Below are 25730 nucleotides of genomic sequence, written 5' to 3'. Positions count from 1 at the left end.
CATGGGGAGCAAACGGTAATTGTTAAGTTGATATTTTTATGGTTCATTTCATTTTTTTATCACATGTATATGGTACTAAGTGTAAAATATGTGGTATGCAGACATAGCACCAGTAAAACTGACAAGAAATGTAGGATGAACTACAGCGCTTGTGGCTGCAGATTGGGGAACATTGTCATCTTGTCAGGGTCCAGAGGATAGTGTGCTACTCATTTATCTACACCGTAGATGTGGGGTACTCTTGACCAGAGTTTCTGAGCACGGATGGCATGAGCTAGACGATCGATACATATATGAGTGTAACGGCCTTCCCTTAGAGTGGTGAGGTATCATGCGGCGCATGGCGATGGCTGGTCATGCAATATGTGATCTACGTGCAGGTGGGGCAGAGCCTTTGGTGTGTGATCCTTCGGATAGTGACTAGATATGGGGACATGTGGGTCCTTTTGATTTTGATTTTTGTAACATGTTATGGGCATGTCGGATGTATTTAGAGCTATGGGCTCCAAACACTTATATGATACATAATATGATTATGCATTTTTATATGACGATGATGGTTCGCCATGTGTTTTGTTTATGGTTGTCTTCTGTGTTATACATGTGATAAATGCCAATCTAGAATGTTATTTTCAATGGTATCTACATAGTTATTTTGGGCTCTAGGAACTTGACTAAAAGTAATGGTTTCAAATTCACATACCAATAGCTTAACACACAAATATTTTCTAAATATGACTTGGTTATGCACATGATACACACCATTCAATTGCATGACAAGTAGCAAGGAATATAAACGAACATGAAGATGAAGGATGCGATGAGAAAGGGAATCAACTAACAAACCTATCACTGCATCATATTCGGCCTAGTTATTGGTGGCAGATCCAATGCACACGTCGTTCGAAAGGAATAATGTATGGAAGGGGGTAAGAATGGTCCAGGCTATTGAGGCTATATTCCTGGAGAAGCGACTTGCACTATCAACATGATTGATATATGGTGTGGGTGATGGATCCATTTGAAAGATGTAAAAGATGACAGATGAGATGATGCATCCTACCTAACTTCATGATAGAAATAAAGACATGCAAATCAAAGAGATAAGATATGAGAAAAATTTCTTAAGGTAGATTGCATTGGGATTATCAGGAAGGAAATGGCATTTAGAATCCTCCAAAAAAAATTCCCCCTTGCCTGAGTGCAAGGGTAATTAGGGGTAGACATAGCTTCCATGATGTCCTCATCAAAATGGAAGATGGGTGGACGAGAGGAATATTGACTACATCATGCGGCGTGGTACTTAGTGCATCAACCTGAGAAAGAAGGTTCACATATGCATCATATGGAATGGTGGACGACGAGATAGTAGATGAAGGATCTATGTATGTTGAGACGTGGGATTCTGTCGAAAGAGGTTGAATAGAAGCGCGCTCAGAAAACTAAGAAAGGATTGCCTATGAGGAACTTAAGGATGACGACAGGTAAAGGATATGGCCCGTGGTGTCCGTCATCTCGACATTTGGGGAAGGGATCATGATGGTGGGACTAGATTCCCCCTATTCTGGTTTACTATTGGTACAAAAATCCACAGGAAGAGGAGAAGGTGATCCATTATGAGTGGTCTCATATTCACGAAGTGCCTTAAGGAAATCACAAAATTCATTGAGATGAGGGCAACAATGGGAGTAGTCACCATGATGATCACACAGGGCACAAGGGTGATTTTGCGTAACGTTCTGAGTTACTTGGGTGGACGCGGTAAGTTAACATGGAATTTAGGGATATTTGACTAAGAAAACATTTCATGAACCAAAGGTTTGAGATGAGGAAGCTCAGGACAATTATTGGTCGCGTGCCCCACAACTTTACACAAAGCACACGGAGGTGACGACTTTGGGGCCTTGGGGACTAGAAGAGGTTGGGGAGCCTTGTCCTTAGGTTCTTTCCTCTTAGCTTTCCCCCCTATCCAGATGCTTTGGCAATAGGAGTGGGTTTCTCTTGAGGTTGTGATGGAACTAAAGTAGTGGTAGGAGCCGTAGGGACCAATTGAACCAGGGTCAGAGCACGATAAGGTCTTAGCTGACAAGGAATAATGCTTGCAGGGGGATCAATGTACCATACAGGGATCCATAAAGTCATGTTAGGAAGGACCAATGAATCCATGACAGGGACATAAAATATTACGGGAGGGGGAAATAAGAAAGGTATCTGGCTTGCAAGGTAATGTCCCGGCGGAACAACAACTGGATGGTTGAGACCTGGAGGAGCAGTTCCTGGGGGAAGATAGGAGAGGCACCCACAAATGGAGGAGGTCCTAGGGGGTGGATTTGGATGGCTCGGTTGGGATGGTAACTACACGGTGCAAAGGAGTTCGTTGTGGATCAAATGTACCAGACTACTTGAGGACAAACCATAATGCTGAAAGATTTAGGCTCTAAGGTGAGAGGGCGAGGACCAGGGAAAGAACCCAACAATGAGGAATCTTTATAGACTCTTAGTGAAACACCCAGTGAGAGGAGTTGAAGAATTATTATCTAAAAATGATGAGATAATGGACTCGGGGGGCATCACGGATGCCAACTCGTAGTAAGTTAATTTATCTATGGTAACGATCTTTCATTCATGGGGGAAGCACATCTTGTGGAAAATCGTAGATGCGACAATTGACATGGCATATGTGTAAGTACGACCCAAGAGAATGTTGTAATCTAAAGGGGCATCAATAACCTCAATATCTACATGGACAACCTTGCAAACAAGGGTCACTGGATAGTTACGGTACATGCTAAGAGGCTAGGAGGAGTGTCTGTCCCAAACATGCAAAGTGATAGTGGAGGGGGACAACCCAGGTGACTAAAGTTCTTTCCAAATGGTAGTGGACATCACACAGGTGGATGCACCATCATTAGTAACGCATCGGGAGATGATGACATTACGGACTCGGACTAGTACCTAGAAAGCAATGGAGCAAGGCAATGGGGGATGTTCTGATGTATCAACTGGGAAGATAATCAAATGATTGTCAGAAGGATCTACTATGCCCAAAGAAGTTATTAGAGCTTTCTTTTGAGATGGGCATGACTAGAGTACATGTAGCATCGACATGGCGGCAGGTGATTGCGCTAAGTCATCTACTATACTGTATGTATGGGAAACTCGGTTAGAAGTCGTTTTATGGCATAATGGTCCCTTTGGGATCTTGGGAATTGCCTCAGCTTTAGGTCGAGGGATCTGTAATGGAACATTTGACATCATAAGAGGCTCAGTAGATGCTTTGGATTTGGAATCAGTGGCACACGAAGTTGATGGCTTATCATATTGACGCAATTGAGTTTGCAAGTCGATATCAGAGGGATTAACCTCATCAAAGCTCATCATGAAGATCTGGTAGTCACCAGGACCAGAAGGTTGGGGAGGGTGGGCTACTTGACCTGGGTGAGGTTGAGAAGAAAAAAATCCTTGTTGAGGGAAAGGATTTGTAAGCATTGTCAGTTGAGATGGTGTAGGATTCTGAGGCAATTGTTGGCCTCTAGAAGCTGCTTGAGCTTCCCACATTTGGCGCATCTGGGGTAAGATAGGACACTCATGTGTATAATGGCCATGTACACCACAACATGCACAAGGCTTGTTCATACGAATAGCCTTGTTTTGCTTGGGTTGGCTTCCCTGTTGCTAGTTGTTGGTGTTAGGCTGGTTCCCCTGGGATTCACTATGTTGATTACCTTGATTACCCTGGTTACCCTTGTTACCATTGTTACCCTTCCCCTTATTATTTTTCTTCAAATTTTGGGGATTGGTTGCACTCTACTGTGCAAACACCTGACCCTAAGGGGGCAATAGCTGCGGGGGCTGAGGATGCATGGGAGGCTGCAGTGTTAATGCTTGAGGGGCTGGAGTGCTCGATTGTTCATAAGGAAGAGCAATGGTTTGGTAGATAGGTTGGGACCTTGAAAACATGTCGCTAGCAGGAGGGGCATAAGTGTTGGAGGAATTAGTGCCCCCCTATGGATGGCCATAAGTTTGTTGAGTATATGGGGAAGGATGAAAGGGTTCCAATGATACCATCGGCAACATGAGATTCCGCCTGTGCATTGGAACCTCTAGGATGGGGAAGGTTTGGAATGACGGTATAGAAAGAACTAGATTGCACATAAATCAGGTCATATCTCAGAGCAGTTTGGAGAGCATCTTCCTCAGTCTGAGTAAAATGGGATGTGACATCTTTTCCAGTGGGTGCTAAAAGGCTCCTGAGAGAGCAATCTAGATAGACACGGTCTTCAAAGTGCGACGCACAACATGTGCTCCTCCATCTATGCCATTTTTGAACATGGTCGGAAAGGCGAGTGGTAGAGGATTGACGAAATGAGGTCAGTATGTTTTTACTAGTGTTGTATCGAAGAGGTATATAGAAATATGAGAGGAACAATTTAGCAAGCATGACAAAAATGGAATGAAATGTGGCAAGCTAGTCTAAATACCATTTTGTAGCGTCTCTAGTTAGCATGCATTGGAACAGTAAAAAATGAATGAATTCATTGGTAATGGAGTTGGATGAACACCACATGTGGAAGGAGCAAACATGATCGGTAGGACCCTCTCCAGAATTACCCTCAAACTTTGGGATATTTGAGGGAATCTTAGTCGGCATAGCATGCCAACCAACATTGTGGTGTATTGGGTTGTTTATCAACTGGCTAAAATCCAGGAGACTTAAGCCAACCATAAAAGGGAGTATGGGAGTTTTCTAAACAGTTCATGAGATTGCTCCTTTAGATGTGATCACTAGGGTAGAACTGGAGCCAACACCAGGTTGGGTTCCTACACCAGCTGTGGGTCAAAACATCGTGGCAATATATGGTGAAGGAGGCTCGGAATCAGATGAACCAATAGAAGAGTCAATATGGGGACTCGGAGGGCTATGAACTGAAACCCAATGGGGAGGCGTAATATGCCTGAGTGGAAAATTGGGATGAAGCTATAAGAGTCTCTGTGACAAATGCTATGGTGGCACAATGGTGGTAAGACACATGTGACATGAAAATGATGAAGGGAAATCAACAATATGACTTTGTCTCGATGAGGGGAGATAAATTTATTATGTTTAGTCTTGGCTAGGGGGTGTAAACCAACCGCCGCTCGCTTAAGGTGTGGTTGTGTGTGCAAGTGTATTTATTGATTAAGCTCAGATTGCATTTGTAAAAAGGAAAAAAGATTGTTGATAATTAACTAAAATTAACAACAGTAAATGAACAACAAAACCATTAACTAAACCCCACCCAAAATATATTTGCAAACACTGTGCTGGTTGGTGGTGAAATCGACTGAAAACACACTAAAAAGTTCAAGGGATCTAAGTGTCAATGTGACTGGGATGAAATGACACTAGGCTACTGGAAAGTGGTCCAGCAACAACAAAAAACCAGAGAGGAAGATCGCTACAAAAAGATAGGGAGATGGGTGTAAATCCTAGGGCAACTGATGGGACCCTAAGGCCAATGACCAAACAAGGTTTAATAGGAAACCATGGATGTAAACAACCTATCTTTGGAGATCTGAAAGAAAAGGGTACATATATGGAAAATATGGCTGAAAGTGCTAGTGAAACTCAGACTTCTTACTCAGCTAAACTCGTCCTATAAAGGTGGAAGTGTACTAGAAGACATAAGGGGATAAATTCCACTTTGATGAGTAAATCAGAGTACATCAAGGCCTAAGCAGGATGAGATAGAGGTCAAACAACCCAACACACAACTCTTGACAAAACCCAAAAACAGATTTGATAAAAATCCGGAAACGCTAAAATCGCAGGTACTAACCTATTTTTATGGGGGATCATAGTTTTTAGGGTGAAATATGCACTCTAGACTCGAGATCGCACTTTTTGGCCAAAAGTTGTGATTTCCGATCCTTGATTCTCGGTCGGAAAATCTAAAAAAAAACTAGCGTCTTTGGCGTAACTCATTTTTGTGACCTGCGGAAAAGACCAAAAAACTTGCAGAAGTTAGAAATTTGACATATATAGGGTTAGAAAGCTAGTAAATAACATTAAGAGTCTAAAAAAATAAGAAACCCTAGCCTAAAAACTGAAGGTCACCCAAGTTTCTGGATTTGAAGTAAAAAGCCAATGGAGTTGCCAATTTTGTTGTAGTGTTTTCGTCTCAAAGATGTACGAAAAGAACCCACTTAAGACTATGGATGACAAATAGTCTGAACAATATAAATGGCTACTAAACATTGTAGATTTGCAACAAATGATAGAAACAAAACCTAGCAAAGTCCTGACCCATGACACAATCATAGTTAAACATCAAAAAGAAACAGCAATAACTCCAATCATCCAATGGAAACCAGATATACAAAGAATATATTTTATTATAACACGTGTGAAGGGAACAAATAAATTTTACCAGTCCCCCTCTATGGGATGGGTTCTTGTCTAGCCTAAAATGTCTTCAGGTTGTGTAGAGTCTCTCTCCTCTATAATGGGAAAAACCAACAAATAAAATGTTTGAGCTTAATTGGAACTCAAATGGCAGAGAAATGGTGTGCGGCAATGAAACTAATAAGAGTTATAGCAATGAGTGCAACAACGAAAACAATCGAAAGTGAATAATGAATGGAAAACCCGTCTATTTATAACAAAATATTTAGTTATCCTCGAATAATGAGCAATAATAAAATATTATTAACCCCATTCTTGGAATAACAACTTGGAATATTTTATTATATTTGGTTAGGAGGGAAAACATATTTAAACTTTTATTATAAATAATAAATAAATAAATGATTTGTTTATCATCTGAATAAATTGGTTAAGGAATAATAAATAAATAATGATTTATTTAATTATTCCTAAGGGATTTAGTCAAATTTGACAAGGAATAATAATTAATTAGTAATTAATTAATTATTCCTAGAGAAAAATAACATAATTAATGATCTATCTTTTGATTTTTCATAATTCGGTCAAATATCACAAGGAGTAATAATTGAACAATGGTTTAATTAATTATTCCGAGAAGAAAATAAAATAAATAGTGATTTATTCAATTATTCTTTATGGCTTTAATTATAAATTACTTAACAAAGGTGGTTTATTAAGTAATTTCTCACAATGAAAGCAACTTTACTATGGTAAAATTGACTTTACATGGTGTACCTTGATTCATCTAGTAAATTAGGCTAGATGATCAATTTTTGGTGATAACACTTTCATCAAAGGGGACCGAGTTAAACAGTGAGAGAGGGCAGAATATTTTTTTCTTTAGCAAGTGAATCTGAGGGGCCATTGAGGATAGAACCAATAGCCTTAGGCATAGATTGCATCAAAACAGTCTATCGACATTGCTAAGCCGTGGATCGGGTCAACAATGGTCTGATCCACCGTTTCACCTTCTGGGAGGAACCTCACCACGAAAGGGAGTATTCAAATCACTAGAGCAAGGAGGTCGGCCGAAAATCACACAGACCCATCGAATTAATCACATGGGACTATACCACTGACAGAAGGGAATTCGAGGCACTCATAACCAAACAGTCGCATTACTAATCTGAAGGGTGATGTTTCTCAGTAGCAGTCGAGGTTGCAAGGAGGGTAATTTTGTGTGTTAAAATGAACACCGAGCCATCTAATGAGTAGAGGTGTTAGATTGTTTTTAGCCTCTGATTCGTTTAAATGGAAGGTGAAAGGGAGTATGAGTGTTACATGCTGATTAGTTGATATAGCCTGAGCATTGGTTGCATTGCCAAAACACTATCACAACAACTTTTGTTTGAGCAGGGAAAGGAGTTGAGTACCCCCATATCTATTCTAGGCAAAAGGAAGTGGACATAGCCTGGGCGTTGCACTATCACCACAACCCTCTAAGCACAATAAAGAGCCGAGTAAGTTTCATAGGCTTTGGCTCTGGCATTGACCAACAATTCATTATGGGAGCCAAAGTTGTCATCACTCTTAATAGTAGAGACAAGATTATTTTTACCATAGCATCAGTCAAAGAGCCAACCATGGTACTCTCCAGGTGCATGCCAAAGTATTTGTTTTATTACATTAGATAAATTAATCTCTGTTATGAAACCAGCTCACAAAAAGATAGAAAAGAGAGATCCATGCCTTAGAATTCAGCCTCTTCGAGGGGGAAACCTCCTTTACATTACATAAATGAACAATTCTTGGATGATACAAATGACAAAACCTCCTTTCTATATATATGAGTCTATGGAGTCACAATATAATCCAGCCGACCTAACAATAATAATATAAAGCCACAAAAATAACAATAGAGGGATTCTATGGGCACATTAATAACAATATGAGGGTAATGGGGGCACAAAAATATAAATAAGGGGTATAACTACAATAGTAATGGGGTAATCACTAGTATTATAGGGACCCAACATGCCCCTCTCCTTCAAAAAAGTGTTGTCCTCAACGCTTGAGTAGTTCTGGATACTTTTGCATAAAATTCTCATCCTCCCATGTGGAATCTTCAGCGGATATGTTCTTAGATAGAGGAGGAATAACCTGTTGTAGAGTTTTGTGAACCCAACGTTTCGGACTACCAAGTGAGTCCATCATCATGGGACGCGACAATAGATAATCTTCAATCTTAATGATGTATCCATGAGCTGGGTTTAGGGTATATATATCTAGGTTATTAAAGAATGATGTGAGAAATTAGGTCAGCCAATGTATTTATTTATTTATTTATTTTTTAATTATTATTATTATTATTTATTTATTTATCTATTTATTTATTTTTATTTTTATTTTATTTTTATTTTTCTAAATCAAAAATTAATTGTTTTTACTTTATTAATGAGTTTAAATTAATTAATGATTTATTTGTTATATTTAAATTTGTTTATTCTGATTATTAAATTATTAATAATTTTTTTTTTTTAATTTCTTTATTCTATTTTAATTTTCTTTAACTTTTAATTTAAATATATATTTAAAATTTTTTAGGAAATATGTATCTATATATGTTGATTGTTATTATTATTATTATTATATATATATATATATATATATATATATATATATATATTTAATTTAATTTAATTAGTTAATTAATTAATTATTTATTTGTTAAATATTTGTAATAATTATTAATTATAATATAATAATTATTATTTGTTTATGTATATAACATAAATAATATAATAATTAATTATTAATCAGATAATATAATAATTATTTACTTGTTAAATATTTGTAATAGATAATAATTATTCTCATTATTAGATTATTATTAATTTTTTTATTTATTTTAATTTCTTTATTCTATTTGAATTTCCTTTTTTTATTAACCTTTTTTTTAAATTTAATTATATATATTAGTAAAAAAGGTTTGATATATATATATATATATATATATAATTTAATTAATTGATTAATTATTTATTTATTGGTTATATTTAATTATTTGTTTATTATGATAGTTAAAATTATTATTAGTTATTTATTTATTTTAATTTCTTTATTCTATTATAATTTTTTATTTTTAATTTAATTATATATAAAAAGTTTGATGAAATATGTATCTATATATGATTATTGTTATTATTATTATTATATAACTATATATATTTTATAATTAATTAATTAATATATGATTAATTAATTTATTACTGTTTTATGATTTGAATAGACCAAGAATTAATGCTTAAGGAGGATGGTTAAGTGGAGTTTTATAATGAATGTTATTTTTTATTTTTAGAGGAGGGAAAAGGTTAATTTGAGTGGCGATTATTGTTTTTTAGGATTTCTAGTAAAGGTTTCCAAGTGTTACTCAATTTTAATCCATCATCACGGTTAAAGTTGTTTTTCCTTTTTTCTATTTCAATGGCTTCTTTAATTTTTCTTTTAAGACAGTGTTCTTCTTTTCTAACAAGTTTGGCTTTTTCCATGCAGATGTAATGAGAGGAAGAGTGAACATGTTCAGCTAAGGCTGATTTAGAGATTCTTTCTCTTCTTAAGTCAGCAGTGTGTTCTTTAATTCTAACATTAAGAGATCTACCTGTTTCACCTATGTATTCCTTGCCGCATGAGCAAGGAATCACATAAATACCTTTCTGAAGGTTAGGGTTTATGGGATCTTTAACAGAGTTAAATAATTGTTTGATGGTGTTAGTAGGGTGAATGCTACATTAATGTTATGTTTATTGAGAACTTTAGTAATTTTATCTGTGGTACCTTTTATGTATGGAAGGGAGACCTTAGGGGCTGATGAATTTTTATCATTAGTATTATTGTTATTTTTATTTAGGGATAGGTGCATAGCTTTCTTTATGGTATTTCTGTTGTAGCCATTTAGCTCAAACACTTTGTGAAGAGGTTTGAGTTCATTGTTTAAATGGTCAGGATCATATATCCTTACTGCCCTAGTGGTTAAGGTCCTAATGATGCCAATCTTCTGTTTAGGATGGTGATGGGAATTTGCATGAAGATATCTTTCTGTATGAGTTTTCTTTCTATAGACCTGGAAACCAAGAGACCCTTCTCTTTTAGTCATCAAGAGAGGGAAGCTGGTTGTTGTTTTCAATTTAAATGGTGAATTTTATATGGTCAGAGAGGCTATTTAAATGATTGAGGAATAGGTTATGTTTTTTGTTTTCCATGACTCCACTTAGCAAATATGTCATCTACAAACCTTTTCCATTCTTCAGGGGTGTATGGAAATGACATAAGAGCCTTCCGTTCAAAGTGCTCCATGAAGATGTTGGCAATTATGGGGGATAGAGGAGAACCCATAGCCACACCATGAGTTTGTTCATAAATTATTCCACTTGATAAGGTACTCTGAAATTGATCGATTTCGTAGTTGTCGAGTTCTTGTTTCTATAAATGCTTCCGGTTCCAATATATTTTCCTTCCTCGTCAAGTTCTGGCAATATTGTTTGAACTGGGAGCTTGTCGCCTATAACCTTCTTTAAGCATGAAACATGGAAAACTAGGTGCAATCGAGAAGCTGCAGGAAGCTCCAATTTGTATGCCATAGTACCAATCTTTTGCAACACCTTGTACGGACCATAATACTTTGGTGATAATTTATTATCCTTCTTAGCTTGCTTGAGGGACATTTGCTTATATGGTTGTAGCCGTAGGAATACCCAATCACCTACATCAAAACTTCTTTCACTGCGATGTTGATCTTCCTGTTGTTTCATTCTATTCTGTGCCAACACAAGGTTATCCTTTAAGAGTTGGAGGACTTGTTGTTGATGTTCGATGTGATGTTCCACTGCCTGAACCTTAGAATTTTCTCTTAAATATGATGTGATGGATGGTGGTTGATACCCATAAAGTGCCATAAATGGGGTCATTTTTGTTGCTGTATGAAAGGAAGTGTTATACCACCATTCAGCCAGAGGCAACCATTTGACCCATTGTGTCTGTTTATCAGATACAAAGCAACGAAGATATCCTTCCAAACATTTGTTTACTATCTCAGTTTTCCCATCAGATTGAGGATGATAAGATGAGCTATGAGCTAACTGAGTACCAAGACAAGAAAATAATTGTGTCCAAAAATTTCCAGTGAAAATGGGATCTCTGTCACTTACAATAATCTTTGGGTTTCCATGTAGCTTTTGAATTGTTTTCATAAATGCAGTAGAAACTGTACTGGCTTTAAATGGATGTGATAATGCACAAAAGTGTGCATACTTGGTAAGTCTGTCAACTACCACCATGATGACACTCTTTCCCTCAGACTTGGGTAAACCTGTGATAAAATCCATTGATACCTCCTCCCAACATTGGCTTGGAATGGATAAAGGTTGTAATAGACTCGGTGTCTTAATTGTTTCAACTTTATTTTGTTGGCAAACCAAACATTCTGCCACAAACTTTTGAATATCTGATTTAAGGCCATCCCAAAAAAATTCCTTCTTAACCCTGTGGTAAGTTTTTAAAAATCCTGAGTGCCCTCCTAAGGGAGAAGTGTGCAATTCCATAAGAATCTTTTGTTTTAGCTGGGAATTCTTACAGAGGTATAAGCGATCTTTGTACCATAACGAATCATTTTTCCAGCTAAATGTATCAGACGTACTGGAATCTTGTTGTAGCTTTCGAATAAGTGCCCACACTTCTTCGTCATTCTTCCATTCCTCCCTTGCTTCATTTATCCAATCTGGTTGGATGATAGAAATAGCGCACAAAAATGCTTCCACATCCTCATCCTTTCTTGAGAGTGCATCTGCCACCACATTTTGCTTCCCTTTTTTGTAGATGATTTCAAAGTCATAACCCAACATCTTTGTGACCCACTTTTGTTGCTCTTCAGAGGATAATCTTTGTTCTAAAAAGTATTTAAGGCTATCATGATCTGTTTTTACCTTGAAGTGTCTTCCCATTAGGTAGGGTCGCCATTTCTTAAGTGCATGGAGTATTGCCAACATTTCCTTCTCATAAATAGCTTTTCTTAGAAACTTTCCCTTGATTGGAAGACTTTCAAAAGCAATGGGTTTTTGTGAAGTCCGGTGTAGCTAAGACCGGTGCTTGGCACATTGCCTCTTTAAGATTTTCAAAGGCCTTTGTTGCTTCCGGAGTCCATGAAAATGCATCTTTCTTCAATAATGTTGTTAGAGGTGCTGCTATTCTCCCATAATTCTTAACAAACTTGCGATAATACCCTGTCAACCCAAGAAATCCGCGCAAATGCTTTATGGATGTGGGGATTTTCCATTCCTTAATGGCTTTAATTTTGCTAGGGTCTACCTTAACTCCTTCATGAGATACAATATGACCCAAATATTCCACCTCCTGGACTCCAAAGAAACATTTGGATCTTTTGGCATATAATTGTTTCTCCTCCAATAGTTGTAGCACCCTGTCAACATGTTCAACATGATCCTTCCAAGACTTGTTGTAGATAAGTATATCATCAAAAAATACTAACACAAATTTTCTAAGGAATGGTTTGAAAATTGAATTCATCAAACCTTGAAATGTTGAAGGTGCATTGGTAAGGCCAAAAGGCATGACCAAAAATTCATAATGACCCTCATGAGTTCTAAATGCCGTTTTCGGAATGTCTTCAATCTTCATTCTGATTTGATGATATCCTGAACGAAGATCCAACTTGGTGAAGTAAATTGATCCATGCAATTCATCCAGTAATTCATCAATGACAGGAATGGGGAACTTATCTTTAATAGTGAGCTTGTTGAGCTCCCTATAATCCAGACACATGCGCCATGATCCATCCTTCTTGTGCACCAATACTACTGGAGCAGAGAAAGAACTTTGACTCGGTTGAATTATACCAGCCTCTAGCATTTCTGCAACCATACGTTCAATTTCACTTTTTTGGACATAGGGATATCTGTACGGCCTGATGTTTGGAGGAACACTTCCTGGAATCAGATGAATAGCATGATCATGATCACGCATAGGTGGGAGACCTTTGGGAGTCTCAAATACCTTGGAATGATTGTCCAGGACTTTTTGGAGATCTGGAGAAATAGATGATTCTAATGTGGAAACATCTAGCGAACATAATTGTGCAATTACACCCCTTTGCTCCTTTTTTAGAAGCTTTGTCATACCATTAGAGCTGATTATCTTTCCTGGTTTCCCTGCAATACCCCTTAATTCAACTTCCTTTCCTTCCACAGAAAATTTGATGAAAAGTTCTTGAAAATTAAAAGCTATTGTACCCAAGGATTGTAGCCATTGGACTCCTAGTACAACATCAGCACCTCCCATTGGAATGGAAAGCATTGGGCTAGTCAATACATATTCTCCCATGGATAGCTTGATATTATGGCACTTTCCAGAGAAATTTATTGTTCCTCCATTTGCAATCATCACTTGACACTCTGGTGCTGGATATAGGAAGCAATTCAATTCTTTTGCTACCCTACAATGAATAAAATTGTGGGTGCTTCCTGAATCAATCAACACTATTACCTTTTTCTTCTTGATTTGTCCTTCTATCTTGATGGTTTGAGGAGTGGTAATTCCCGCCAATGCATTACAAGATATGGTTGGATTTATTTGTTCTTCATCTAGGCTTTGTTCCTGGAACATATCCTCTTCTTTTGACCTTTCTTGCTCCTTTTCTTCTTCCTCTTCACAATCTATGTAGAATAATTTCTTCTCAGCACACTTATGACCTTTAGTGTATTTTCTATCACAACTGTAACAAAGCCCTTTTGCTCTTTTTTCTTCCAATTGTTGTGGTGTCAACCTTATAGGTTGTGGAAGACTAGGGGCAACAACACTTCCGTCTTTATAGTTGTGAGTGGTATGCTTCCTGGTTGCCATAATTTTGCTTTCCATTTTTCTTGCTAACCTGAATGCCTTCTCTAATGAATCAGGTTCCCAAAGTCGAACATCATGTTGGATATTATCCTTTAAAGACCCTATGAACACATCAATCCTATGCTCCTCTGGAATATCTTTTACCCTTATGTTCAATTTTTGGAACTCCTCAATGTGCTCCATTATTGAACCCTTTTGTTTGAGACTTATCAATTGGCTAAAAAAAGTGTTGCTTTTTGTATCCTCATAATGTGCTATCAATTCTTCCGTAAAAATTGCCCAAGTGATAAATTGTTTACGAGAGCAAAGCCATTGATACCATACAAATTGATTTGGTTCCAAATATAAAGTTTCCATATGTACCTTTTGTGTGTTTTGCACATTATTGAGATCGAAGAACTGCTCCATCTGTAATATCCATGTGGCGGGATCCTTGCCATCAAACTTCCTCATATCGATTTTTGGAATATGGTGATTCTTCAATCCAGCATTAGCATCTATGGAATCATGATTAACAATTCTTTTGTTCCCATCATGAGTTTCCTTTAGTAGCCTTTCACCCTTAGGGACAATTTCTTGTAGCAACTTATTCATATTTATCTTCAATTCGTCCATGTCTGTCTTCAAATCTATCTTCAAATCATCCATCTTAGCTTCCACGTCAATCATCTTAGCTTCTACGCCTTTCTTTAAACAGTCCATCTTAGCTTCTAAACCTTTCTTTAAACCATCCATCTTAGCTTCTACATCTTTCTTTAAACCATCCATCTTAGATTTTGTTCCCTTTTGTGCAAGGGACAGTTGTTGCACTTGGTCTTGTAATTTTGATATATCATGTTGCATTTCTTCCTCTTCTTCATGAGTCATGTTAGAGCTTTCAGGTTCCTTACTAGGTGTTTGCATTTTCTTTCCTCGGGGCATCAGTTACCAATAATAATGCTTTACTATGCCCTTTGAATTCCTTCAAACCAAGCTTATGCAAAAATAAAAAATATAAACTACACACCTTTTTTTACTTTGTAGAAGCCTGATATTGAATCTGATATATCTCTGTAATTTCGAATCATCCAGTTCTGAAATTGTGACCTGTAGTATCCTTCTATGTCCTCTTTCCAATTCCACTAGTCTGAACCAAATTGGATTCTCCAAGAAAGAGTTATGCCCAATCTCCCGCAGTGACCTGATTATAGACTAGTTCAGTAGAGCGAACTTGTATGAAGTGCCATGTGTCACTGTTTCAACCTATGACTCTGAAAAATATATAAACGAAAACTAAAGTCCATCCTCTTTCTGTACCTTCTTACGAAATTTCAATCCGATGCTCAGAAAGAAAGTTATGACGATTTTCCCCAGGTCACCTGTTTTGAGTGTAATTCAGGAGTCTGCAAAAATACCAACTTCCTGAGATCATATCTCCGAACATATCGCGCGAAAAGCTATGAAATTCGGACCCAAGGTTCAGCGCGATTTCTTCTAAAATGGGTTTTTTTTGCGACTTCTGAAACGTCACAGAAAAAATTTATAGCGAACATGGCACGATGACCTGTTTTGAGCAGCGAAACCCTAGAATCCAAAGCTCTGATACCAAATGTTAAGAAACCAGCTCACAAAAAGATAGAAAAGAGAGATCCATGCCTTAGAATTCAGCCTCTTCGAGGGGGCAACCTCCTTTACATTACATAAATGAACAATTCTTGGATGATACAAATGATAAAAACCTCCTTTCTATATACAGGAGTCTATGGAGTCACAATATAATCCAGCCGACCTAACAATAATAATATAAAGCCACAAAAATAACAATAGAGGGATTCTATGGGCACATTCATAACAATATGGGGGTAATGGGGGCACAAAAATATAAATAAGGGGTATAACTACAATAGTATGGGGTAATCACTAGTATTATAGGGACCCAACAATCTCCCTACATCAAGATCACTCACACATTAGTCATAGAGGCAAAGAAACCATGTTTTTCCAGAATCGAGTAAGTTATATTTCATCAAAAGATTTTGTTGTGGGTCACCATAATTAAATAAAGTAATGCTATGTCTTTTTTTGTTATAAAGTATGTTGCATTATGTGGTTGGATTGGTGTAGAGGTTTATCATTGTTGAATATAGTCTTATGCCTATACATTTGAAACCTCTAACATCAAATTCAATGTCGCACTTGATCCATTGATCACTTGCAAGGGAATAATTATTGGGATCACAGACTCTTGATTAGCGTATGAAGATCTGAGTTTTACCTAAAAACTGATTCTCTTTCCATCTAGACAGATTTTCTGCTCAAAAATCTCAGTGTGGAAGCATGAAATATGGTGGGTTATGGACTAAACCATGTTTATAGTTTTGAAGATTTTGATTGGTTTTAGCATTTGACAAGGGGTTTGTCAAATTTTGGAGTTTGACGATAGAAAGGAGATTTAAAAAAAAAAAAAAGGGAATAGGAAAGGAAGTAGGTGGTACAATCATCTTACTATTACCAATCAAGTTTGTATTTACCTTATCTTGGGGTGAAATCGATTGAAGAATTAGAGTATTCATGTTTTGGTATGAGGGGAGATGAGACTTTCCCTAGAAAACACTCATAAAATTTTGGACAAAATTCTAGATAAAATAAAAGAAGAATGGGGCCTTTTCTTAGCTAAGTTCTTCGCACTTGGATCTTAATTGCAATGAACAAAGTCAGCCATAGACCTTCAGAAATTGGAGGAATTATACATATGGCTCTTAGAGGTGGGGCAACCAGAATGGAGGAAACTCAATTGGAATCTCAAGCCATCTATGCTTGCATTAATACAACCCAAACTCTCAGAGCTTCCTTGTGAAGAGGTCAAGCTCACGATTTCTTCTTGTCTCAGCAAGATCATAGCTTTAACATCCTGAGTATTATCTTACAATAATGATCTTAAGAGGGAGATATTGTAGTTGATAGTGGAAGTCCTTAAAGGGTGTAATAACATCATGCTTCCTACCTTTTAGAATTGATGTAGAAAATTTAACAGTCATGGTAGAATTCAACTTTCGCACATTCATACTAAATTTGGAATGTGATGAGTTGATCTTTTAGTTGCTCCATAACTTTTACACCAATATTACATCAGCTCATTCAGACCATGTCAAAACAAGCATGCGAAAGATTGTGTCTCTATTATTAGGAGGCCATGCTCACATTTGCAAGATACTAAGATGCAAATTGTTTACCATTTGGAGGAAGGACCATAGGGATCCTATGATCTAGTCGAGAAGTTTGTCAGGATGTAGGTTTTAACCCTATCCAAAAATTGGTTGCATATGAGTTCTAAAACACATAAAATAAATAATAGCGAGAGCATAACACATAAAAACACATATACACAGAGATTTTCCCTGGATCCCAAAACCAGGACTACTAGCTTGAATTTTCATTATGTTCCTTTCATTGTTATAATACATATTTATACGTGCTGAAGCATCCAATACCATGGACTGAAAAAACCATCGCGTCCAATACCATGGACTTAAACCATCACGTCCAAAAAAACATGTGCAGATATCATGCACAAAACCATAGGTGGGTCTGCCCAACCTAACATAGGGTCCAAAATCAAAATTTTCCAAGGCACTGCCCCAAACCCCATAAAGTGGGGTTACAAGTGCCCCTCAAACCCTCTGTTAACGTTGTGGAAAGAATATAAAACAACCCCACATTCTCCCACTTGTTGTTTTCTGTCCATAGGGGGGCCACAAGAGAGCTTAGTCATTTATCCAGCCCTGCAATGCCCATTGTTTCTCTACACCAAGAGAACTTCTTAGAGCTCACAAATTTTGTCAATGCATCTGCAGTATTATTCAAAGTGTCCACCTTTATCAGCAACACCTTCTTCTCTTCTAACATATCCCTCACAAAGTGATACTGAACATTAATGTGCTTTGTCTTTGAATGATATGTGGGGTTCTTTGCTAAGAAAATTGCACTTTGGCTATCACAGTCTATCCTTATAGCTCCCTGTACTAACCCCATACTTGAACAAAATCTCTGCAACGATACTGCTTCCTTGCTTGCATGAGTGGCTGCAATGTATTTTGCCTCTGTAGTTGATAGTGCCACTATAGATTGTTTCTTGCTCATCCAACTAACTGCACCTCCAAATAGGTTAAACACATACCCACTTGTAGAGCTTCTTTGATCCAGATCTCCAGCTCAGTTTGCATCAACAAAGCCATGAATATCCAACATTCTGTCCAATCCTGGTCTTCGTTGGTAGCACAAACCATAGTCACTAGCGCCATGCATATACCTGAAAACCTGCTTCACTGTTATCCAGTGCTCCTTCCTTGGTTTTGACATAAACCTACTTAATACTCCCACTGCATGTGCAATATCTGGTCTAGCACAGACAATTGCATACATCATACTACCAACCGCACTTGCATATGGAACATGGGACATGTCCTCTTCCTCTTCTTATTTCTTGGGACACTATTTAGCAGATAATCTCCCACATGCAGGAATAGGAACCTTCATCGGTTTACTATCCTGCATATTAAACCTCTACAGTATTGTCTCGACATACTTCCTCTGGTTTAATCAGAGCTTCCTCTTTTTCCGATCTCTTTTCATTTCCATGCCCAAAATATAGTTTACAGCACCAAGATCTTTCATGTCGAATTTGGAGGACAATTGGGTCTACAAATCCGGGATAATTTCTTTTTCATTTCCAACTAGCAACATATCATCCACATATAAGACTAAATAAATAACACGGTCACCAATTAATTTAAAATGGACACAATGATATGCTTTACTTCTGGTGAAGCCAAGTCCTCGTACAAATGTATCAAATTTATGATACCACATCCTTGGTGACTGTTTTAACCCATATAGATACTTCTTTAACTTGCATACCAGTTCTTTCTTACCCTTCACGGTAAAGTCTTCAGGTTGCTTCATGTAGATTTCCTCTTCTAGGTCCTCGTGAAGAAATGTCGTCTTCACATCTACCTGTTCTACCTCAAAATCAAAAGTAGTAGGAACATATAAAAGTAATCTAATAGAAGTCACCTTGGAAACAGGAGAAAAAATATCACCAAAATAAATTCCCAGCACATTATCTTCTTCTTGAACACCCATTTGCTGCCAATGGGTTTCCTTCCAGCCGACAGCTCCACTAGATCCCAAGCCTCATTTTTGTGCAAAGATGCCATTTCATCAACCATGGCCTCTATCCAGAGTTTTCCATCCTCTGAATCTACTGTTTCCTTCACAGTTCTAGGATCATCGTCAGTAATAGATAAAGAAAAATTTGAACAGAAAGCAGATGGACTGTACCTTTCTGGCTGCCTTCTTTCTCAAACTGATCTTCTTAGACCCAGATTTTGTCGCTCCTCATCTTCTAATTCCTCCTTTGCTGTAGAGTCTGATTCTTCCTCCTTTAGCTCAAACTCTATCTTCTTAGGTTGCTTTGTTTGGACTTCATGTTTAATAACATATTTCACCTCTCTGAACACCACATCTTGGTTGTAAACAACCTTCCTTGTTACTGGGTTCCAAAGCTTATAACCCTTTAAACCATCCTTATACCTAATAAAGATGCACTTTTCAGATTTACTATCCAAATAGGTTCGTTTCTCCTTTGGAACATGTACATATGCATCACATCCAAATACCCTCAGATGTGAAAGAGAAGGTTTCTTACCAGTCCATACCTCTTGTGGAGTCTTATCCTCCAATAATAATGAAGGTGACCTGTTGACCAAGTAACATGCTGTATCCACTGCCTCTGCCCAGAATTCTTGTCCTAACCCGACACCACTAAGCATGCTTCTTGCCCTTTCCATCAATGTCTTGTTCATTCTTTCTAAAACTCCATTTTTCTGAGGTGTATATGGAGTAGTCTTCTATTGTGCTATACCACACTTCTTATATAATTCTTCAAATTCCTTGCTTCAAAACTCTCCACCATTATCTGTCCTCAGCACCTTTATTTTCTTCTTTGTCTAATTTTCCACGAGAGCCTTAAATTCTTTAAACTTGTCAAAGACTTCAGATTTCTTCTTAAGGAAATATATCCATGTATTCCTTGAGAAGTCATCTATAAATGATACATAGTACATAGACTTACCAAGTGATGGAACCTTCACAAGTCCAAACACATCACAGTGCACAAGCTCTAATATATGTTTCGCCCTCTTACCACCAGAGGGGAAGCTCACCCGATTCTGCTTCCCATATACACAATTTTCACAAAAATCAAAATCCAGAGAGCTATTACTCTCCTATATGTCCAAGCCTTTGATGCCACAAAATGGTCTTCTCTCCAGAGACCACTAGATTTTCTGCTCCACTTTCAGGAACCATAGAAGTGTTGCACCCATCAACAACCGTGCTACCTTGCAGCTTGTATAGAGTTCCAATACTAACTCCCCGCATCAATACCAGTGCTCCTCGAACCATCTTGCAGGTATCTTTCTCAGACACTGTCTTTTCACCTACATCATCCATCTTGCTTATAGAAATCAGATTTCTAGCCAATGTAGGAATATGCACAACACCCGAAAGTGTTCTAACCCTTCCACCTTGCAACTTCAGCTTTACTTTTCCGTGACCAATGATTCTACCCTTCCTATCATCCCCTAAGAAGACATCACCACCATCGTATTTATCATACTCACAGAACCACTCTCTATGGGGAGTGAAGTGAAAGGATGCACCTGAGTTAATCAACCATGCCTCATGATCTACATGTGTACTTGAAGAAGCCAAGTACACATCCCCACCTTCATTTGAGGTAGTTTTTGACTCGGTAGAAGGAGCATCATCAGATCCATTTCCTTTATCAGGAGCTTTAGATTTATAGTCCCTTTAATAGTTCCCTTCCTTTCCGCATTTCCAGCACACCACCTTTACAGGTTTTCCTAGAGACTTAGATCTCCCTCTAGATTTAGATCTCCCACTCGATGACTTATTTCTGTTTCTGTTCTAGGACCGTCCTCGTATAGACAAGGCATCATTGTTCTGGCTCTCCATATTCTTCCGTCTCATCTCCTCCGTCAGCAAGGTTGAGACTATTTCATCAAACTGCAAGGTAGTTGCATTGCTACCTATTGTAATAACCAGACTATCCCAAGAATCTGGTAGAGAACACAAAAAACTGATGCACTTATCTTCATCTGAAATTTTAATATCAACAGATGCTAACTGACTTACCACAATATTAAATGCATTCAGATGCTCTTTCACCGAGTCTCCATCTTTCATCCTCAGGTTATATAGCTTTTTCCGTAGGAACAGTTTATTCACCAGAGACTTAGATTGGTACAAAGTCCCTAATTTGTCCCACAAAGCCTTCGTCGTAGCTTCCTCTGATACATTCAACAATAATAAATCTGAGATGCACAATCGTATTGTGCTCTTTGCCTTTCGATCCAACTTCTTCCATTCTTCATCGGACACTCTTGTTGGTTTAGTACCCAGATCTATCGCGATCCATTGATCTTTATCCACCAATAGATCCTTCATCTTGAGTTTCCACAACTCAAAACTCTGACCATTAAATTTCTCGATCTTTATCTTTCCACTGCTCGCCATCTTCTTTCACCAGCAGATCTCCCACTAAATAGGGTCTACCATAGGCCCAAGCGAAACCCCTCAGTAACAAAGGCATCCCCTTGAAGCCAAAATTGCTCCGATACCAAATGTAGGTTTTAACCTTGTACAAAAATTAGATGCATACGAATTCTAAAACACATAAAATAAACAATAGCGAGAGCATAACACATAAAACACATATACACAGAGATTTTCCACTGGATTCCAAAACCAGGAGTACCAGCTTGATTTTTCATTATGTTCCTTTCAATGTTATAATACATATTTATACATGCCGAAGCATCCAATACCATGGACTAAAAAAACCATCGCATCCAATACCATGGACCGAAAACCATTGCATCCAAAAAAATGTGTGCAGAAATCATGCACAAAACCATAGGTGGGTACGCCCAACCTAACATGGGGTCCAAAATCAAAAATTTTCCGGGCGCTGCCCGGGACCCCATAATGTGGGGTTACAGGTGCCCCTCAAACCCCTTTTTAACTATGTGGAAAGAATATAACACAACCCAACATAGGAAAAACATAAAATTACTCAAAAGGGTGCTCACTACGAAGGAGTTGATAAGGATTGATGGAGGAAGGAAGAACAAAATATGCATCAATAATGAACTAAGGATGAGAGGACTATGCTTTATCTGCAAGGGACCTTGGGCCCTTAAGCATTCATGTCCAGGTGATAAGAGGAAACAAGGGCAGATTATGAAGATTCATCCATAGTTGGCTTCACTGGTTTTTAGAAAAGAACCTATGAAGGATCCAAGTAGTCAAGTACAAATGGTGAGCAACAACACCATGTTTTTAAGAGAAACTTAGAGGACAGGTCGATGATAATCAATCAAACTGACAAAGTAAATCAGGAAAGGAAGGAGGGAATTCGTCTTGAGGATGAGGTAGTTGAGCCTATAGATATCCAGGAGAACATCCATAAAGAGTATGGATAATCAGGTATAGATAACAGTCCACTAATACATCTATGTTTGACAATCAAAGAGGGTGGACAACTTATCCCCACATGTGAAAAAGGCCAGGAAGAAGACATTGTAGGAGAATCAAACGAGGAGCCAATAATAATAAATTGACATGATGAGCGTGATCATGCAGGGTATCATGAAAAATATAGTATGCAGGATAAGCCATTTCTGGAGGGTCAAACAAAGGTTCCAGTTAAAGTTGTGGTCATGGGGCATTTGGTGTAGTCAAATATAGAGACATTCTGTAGGGCACGAGAATTTCTAGTAGAGGACTTTTGGGAAAGGATCATGAATTTCAAGACAAATCTTATGATGTTGAAGTAGAGAGTTGGGGCAGCCTGAGACACTGTCTTACAGGAGAATAGAAAATTTGACGACCTTATAGGGGTATGTGTTGAATCAATGACCCAATTGTCTAGTGTTGAGGAACGACTCAAGTCCCTCAGAAGGCAGGAAGAGGAGTACATTTGGGAGTTGCAGAGCAGCCCTCTACAAGAGTACATAGATAAGGCTTGCAGCTCTACCAACCTACCATTATACATTGGGGATATCAAGGAAGAGTTATACAAATGGATCATGATGGGTGATCGGGTGGAGCAACATGAGTTGAGCATTAGGCAACATCAGCATGGTAGATTTATTCCATGTGCAGGGATTCATGCATTATATACTTCCCACGAGATGGATTTATGAGAGATTATGAGTTGTAACTCTTTTGATGGGATACTCTTAGCCTAGGTCATATTGTAACTTGGACCCTCAAGCACAAACAATGATGGAGGGCTGAGGTGGTGTCATAACCCACATGTCCTAGGACTTAGGTGGCATTGGGATCTAGGAGAATTCATTGGGGGTAGGATTGACCAAAGGATTGTTTTAGATTCAGGTATTGAAGGATTCATTGATGATAATTTAGAATGGAGGCATGGAATAACACATTGGGTTGTATGGGATCTTGGTATCAATATACAAATGCTTCCTTTGTGGATAGAAGTGGATTACCCGAGAGCAAACAATATTTGGGCGGGAGGATTTGTAATATATATATATATGGATATGGTCAAAGTGGATGGAATCTTCCCATGGTATTGAATGTGGCAGTTGCCCATGGCATTGGCCCATGGTATTTGCCTTTATTTTTCGAGCGAAAACAATAAAATAAAGTCTCTAAAGAGTCAATCAGGCCTATAAGAGGGAATAGGAGAGTTATTATCTATTTGGCTTTTGTCGTGAACTTGGCAAGGCTAGTTCTAGTTGATCCTAGGTATGAAATCCCATGGGAGTAATTTGTGTAGTGGATCCATCTAGGATCTATGATTGTGCTTCAATATATTTAATTTCTTTGTTGATGGGTAGCCATACATGCCAAGGAATGTAATTTTGTTTCTATTTATTTACATAAAGAAGAGGTTGCATTCTTAGATCTTTATTGTGTTAGGTGTTTTTAGTGCAAGAATTTCATTAGAACACCTAGAGTGTACCATATCTCATTAAAATTTTGATGTTGGGATACTACAAGATTCAATCATGCAATATTTGCATGTTATTGGAGCCCTACAAGCCAAGTAGACTTTCTTCATGGTTTTTCTAATATTCTGACAAAATTATCACCATTCAACAATGGGGTTAAGTTCCATTGCAATTTATCCTTTTAAATGAAATATTCAATGAACACTACTTCCATAATTAAGGATAATTTATATAAGTTCAAAATATAGATCCAAATATGCATATACCAAATAAATGGCTAACATGCATGCAGATAAGCGTAGTAGTTATATTTCTCAAGATGTGTTCTTAATGGGGGATTAGCCGAAAAATATATTCCATCATTCCCAACATAGCATCATCTACAATATCCTAGTACGAAAGAAATAGCTTCATTCCCTCCTCTTTTTTCTCAATTGCTATAAGCATTAAACTACTATAAATTGACTAGAGATTACCTAACAGTAGGCTACCAACAACAAAAATCAGTTAACCAAGGAAAATCAAAACTTACCATCAAGAGAATTCTCTTTGACATCTCGATGTTCACTTCCTCTGTCATCATCTTGAAACCTCGTAAGAAGTTCTTCGTCATTGGAAGTTTTTTCTGCAACCTCGTCATTCATTTTACGCCCCTTAGGATTTTCCTCACCTTCTTCATTGAAGATCACACCATATTGTTGCGAGTGTAACTTTTCTGAGCTGTCTCTAGAAGTCGTTTGTCTTTGCTTGATGTACACTGTTAGAAACAGAGAAGCACCCCTACTAATGGCAATTTTCACTTCCTGCTTAATACAACCCTACTCAACTACATAGATCATCATCACACAGGTTTCCTTACATGTTCAATAGAGAAAATAACCAAAATCTTCACCAATTGTACCTTAGAGTTAGTAATATCCCTTTGGTTTACTTCGAAGGCCTTTTCTAATACCCATGAGGAAGATAAATCATTCTGTCCAACAATATTTAAGTTTAGAGTTCCCGAGTCCTCTGTGTTAGCTGTTATGACATTAATCACCTGCCCAGTAAATAAAATTTATTTTGAATTCTTTGCTCAATAGGGGATAAAGCAAATTTACGATATCTAAATGCAGCAAGTTTCTTTTACTTTCCTCCTTTGGGAAGAGAGATTCAATGCTCTATGTTAAACTCCGCTTTCTCCAGTCATCTGCCTGTTCCTATGAACCCGACACATAAATAGATAAGAGTGATTTTAAACATATGACAGAGCCCCGGTATCCTCAATAATTCCTCTCTATTTCAATCTACTCAGGTCGATTAAATTTTAGTTTAGGGACACTCTTTATTTTATGGGATTACACTAACGTAAGTGCAAGTGCATTGCCCAAATCCCGAAAAACAACAATATGGCCATAGAAAAATAGAAT

At 37.6% G+C, this 25730-nt stretch overlaps 1 pseudogene; it reads right to left on the bottom strand.

Moving 5' to 3' along the window:
- The window catches only part of LOC149212939 (cation-chloride cotransporter 1 pseudogene), a 136148-nt pseudogene extending 111183 nt beyond the window's left edge, over window positions 1-24965 (bottom strand).
- Window positions 24966-25730: the final 765 nt, after the last annotated feature.

The sequence above is a fragment of the Pinus tabuliformis genome, chromosome 1_1 (assembly GCF_031772625.1).
Source record: "Pinus tabuliformis cultivar Carrire ecotype Pingquan chromosome 1_1, CPIR1, whole genome shotgun sequence".
Classification (NCBI taxonomy): Eukaryota; Viridiplantae; Streptophyta; class Pinopsida; order Pinales; family Pinaceae; genus Pinus; species Pinus tabuliformis.
This window is presented reverse-complemented; position numbering and strand designations above follow the sequence as displayed.